At 44.2% G+C, this 3761-nt stretch overlaps 1 long non-coding RNA gene across 1 annotated transcript; it reads left to right on the top strand.

The window, feature by feature from the left end:
• Nucleotides 1-388: 388 nt before the first annotated feature.
• LOC144121649 (uncharacterized) lies at nucleotides 389-2506 on the top strand. The gene is made up of 3 exons (XR_013312655.1): nucleotides 389-491; nucleotides 1282-1343; nucleotides 1697-2506. It is a non-coding gene; the product is annotated as an uncharacterized LOC144121649 (long non-coding RNA).
• Nucleotides 2507-3761: the final 1255 nt, after the last annotated feature.

Raw genomic sequence — 3761 nt, forward strand, 5'->3', positions numbered from 1 at the left:
ACAAGGCTAGACGTCAACGCGTGACGGAACGCGGAATCAACCAATGGCTAGTAGGGTGCCGCTCCGGAAGCGCTTATTTGAACGACAAGAGGCCAATTTGCACGGCAAGGGGCCGTATGCTAACTTTTTTATAAGAATACGCAGTGAATAAAATACACATTGTTTTATTCTTTCATAAAAGTGTATTTCACTCTCACTGCCATGAAGTAAAACAAGAAGGACATTCACTTTTGCAAATAACTGCTTTCGTGGGTAAGTTTTGTTGCCATGAGGGCGCGCTGGCAGATGTAAACACTGAACATGGCGGCCTTCTAAAAAACAGGTGATCCCACGGCTAGTTCCTGCTTTTTTAGGCGTCGTCTGAAATCAAGGTTCTATTTGGTTGTTTAAAGTGAGCGGATAACAATTATCGAAGCCAGTGAAGGTCACGGGCCTCCAGAAAGGAACCTGCACGAAACGTCGGGCCCGAAAATCGACGAAGACAACTTGAGGTAAGCCTGTGTTATTGGTTTAAAGATGCCACATGCCAAGCATATGATTTGGGTTCTGTTTCTTTCACTTTAGCAAATACAAGGCGTCCACGAAGCACGGCTTGTTGGATAAAATCAACTTTTTTGGCTTCATAAACGTCTGGCACAAATGATTCAGTTGGGAAGGAGCAAGAACCAAGCAAGGCGGTTGGGCGCACGCTAACAACCTTGCTCGTTTTCGGTCGTTCTTGGCTGTGCTATAAGTTGCTGCAGCGCAGCACACGCATATGTTCCTGTAAAAACGTATTAGCCCGAACTCAGAGCAAAGGTTTTTCCCTGCTATTCATGCTTTCCAAAAACAGAACAGAAACTATTGACTGTTTGTTTTCCCCACTAGCTGTGTTCGCTGCTGCAATTCTCTGCGCAGGAACTCTAGTCTCGAAATGGCGCCAACACGAAGAATGCCGAGCGAGCAAGAGCTAATCGTAATAGAGTATGAAGAGCCATCCGCTCTTGGCTCGGGCTTCTGCCGACCTAACAAACTCATACACAGCTGTTGAAAAGCGCGAGCTGTGGATCCAGCTTGCGTCGATTCTCAACAACAAGGGGTCGGCCGTTTAAAAACATGATGTCTTTGCCTTGCGCCTTGCTAGCACTGTTTATTCCATCTGTGGTGTATTTTAGTCTCGGAGGAGGTGCAGGAATGCATAGACAAGTGGTTGAGCATTATTGATTGCTTCTCTTTTGCTAGTGCTCTTTTAGTTTCATGGTTTGCCAGTACCAATCAGCCGCACCTTTTACCCTGTTACAGCAGAGGAGATGAACGGGGAGCCTCAGCAAGTTGTCGACAAGACACACGGAGCCCCACAGACCGTGAGTTGGCTTTCCATTATTCAAGCTCCATACTACCCTTTCTGGCAGCTGATTGAAAGTAATAGCACTATACTCTCTGGCAGCATTTGCAGCAGTAGCCAAAATACTGCAGAGATTCTACAGTACACACAAAACTATCTCTCTCTGGCTTTGCCACGCAGTGCAGAATGTTTATTTCTCTTGCAGTGAGGCTGTGACATCTCCTAGCAGTCTAGCAAATGTGCACATGAAATATGCTACTACAATGCTGCCCAAGATTGCTGTCCTGTATACTTATGTCAAGCCCTCTAACACATTGTACCAAATGTTTTGCGTATTCCACCACGTGATGAGCACATTTTCTTTCCCGACAGCTACACCGGTGCCCTCGCCGCAGCCCTCACAGCAGCACACACCAGAGCCCCCACTGCAGCGCTCAACACGTGCCACGCCTAGCCTTCTTGGGAAGCGACGGCGAGACGATGGGGCCAATAAGTTGCTGCGCCAGATGCTGTATGAATCGCATCGTTTGGATTCCCTTACTGACGTCCGGAACCGCCAGGACGCTGCTTTTCAGCAAAGCATGCTGGAGGTGTGTACTCGCTGCGCACACTGCACTTTGAAGAGTCGAAGCCGTCACCTGAAGCATAAATATCAGTGCTCTCTTTTGAGCACCTCTACTTCTGTTTTGACGCCTCTTGTGGGAGGTGGTTGGGACAGCTGAGTTTATGAAACTGACACGAGTCTTCTACAGCCATACTTTGTCCAAAATATCTCAGCACCTGAAATTTTACATAAAGCTTAAGCGAGATCTCAAAATTGGTTGTCAGTAATAATTTGTAATTGGAAGTATTTTTACATGCAGGCCATATGGGAGGTGACAGATGCTGTGCAGGCGTCAAATGGTCAGCAAGAGCTGTTCATCCAGAATGTGAACCTACTGACGCTAATCTTACAAAAGCAGCTTGAGCCACCTGCACCACATTGAATTGTTCATATTTATGTCATTATTTGCTTGTTTTTATTTTTATGAAAGAACCTCTTCATATGTTTATATTTATTCAAGAACATTATTTACTTCTCTGCCAGGTGCAGACTCATTGAACTATTTTTAGTTTGCTTGTTAAAATTTCTGTTTTATGTGTTTGTTTATTTACATTGTCTGCTTCTCTGTCAGGTTTCTGTTTTTGCATTTATTCAATATCATCCCTGTCATGTGCCATAGCATCATTTTTTTATTTCTTGTAAGCTCTGCAGGCCCGGATGCTTCACACTGTTTATTTTCTTCCAGTTATGTAATTTAAGCTCTGCCAGGTGTGAAAGCCTCCTATACTCTTTTATTTTCCATTCCTTTCAAATGTTTACCTGCAGCTGTGGCAGGTGCACAAGGTACAATTTCTAATGCTTGTTTTCTTTCATTGCAATATGTGGGGCAAAGTTGTTCTGAAGTGACTGTAGTTATGAAGGGCACCATAATATGGGGATTCTGGATAAATTTTGAACACTTCGATTTTGTGTCTGTTAAGGTTGTTTGCATGTTCCTGAGTCGTTTTTTTTTCGCATTACTTTTCCTGCTTTTCCGTAAAGTGTCCATTGTGTGCATTGTAACATGTTCTATCCTCAGTAGACCCGAGGAAAAATGAGGCTTGCCAGCATTCGTCCAAAGTCGCTTCTGAACTAGTGTTGAATGCAGGCAAAAAAAAAATTTGGCGGATGCTTGAGCTCCGCCTTTAAAGGTATGATGCAACAATGTTAATATCTCTCGTTTGTGGATCCCTTTACAACTTCAAACGCAGCCATGTTGGCATCATCGTCTGTGATACTCGTGTGTCTTTTACACGTAACATGATTTTTTAGTCCAGTAAAATCTACGAAGAGCAATGTCTTGTGTAGGACTTGCTGTGCATTCCACCAGTTATGCAATGTGTTTCAGAAAACTGCAAACCAGGGCTGCATCGAGCCTACAAGTCTGCACAACATGCCAAACCTGTGATTACTAGCATTCAAGCTGGCAGTCAAGATGAAGCTTTTTTTTAAGGGGCAAACAGCGTGTAAGACTTAGACGGAAAGCAAAGAAAACATAGGACGAGTGCTCATCCTGTGTTTCCTGTGCTTTCCGGCTATGTCTTTCGCACTGTTCGCCTTAAAAATGTACAGCCAACTCGCCCGTTTGGCCAGAGTGTAAGATACAACTGTTCTTTTGCAATCTCTGCTCAGCACTCGACAAGGCATATGCAAATCACTGTTGATGCTGCATGCTTTTGTTTCCCTGCTGTGTGTTACAGTTGGCAAACTAGTATGAACAGCTGTGGCGAAAAAAAATTATTGTGACCAATGAATAAACGTGGTGCAAAAACAAACGCTTTACTGGTTCCTAGCAGTCTCCACACCACACTTTTCCCTCGTGCACATTCATCAAACACATAGTTACAGCAAGCA

The sequence above is a fragment of the Amblyomma americanum genome, chromosome 2 (assembly GCF_052857255.1).
Source record: "Amblyomma americanum isolate KBUSLIRL-KWMA chromosome 2, ASM5285725v1, whole genome shotgun sequence".
Classification (NCBI taxonomy): domain Eukaryota; kingdom Metazoa; phylum Arthropoda; class Arachnida; order Ixodida; family Ixodidae; genus Amblyomma; species Amblyomma americanum.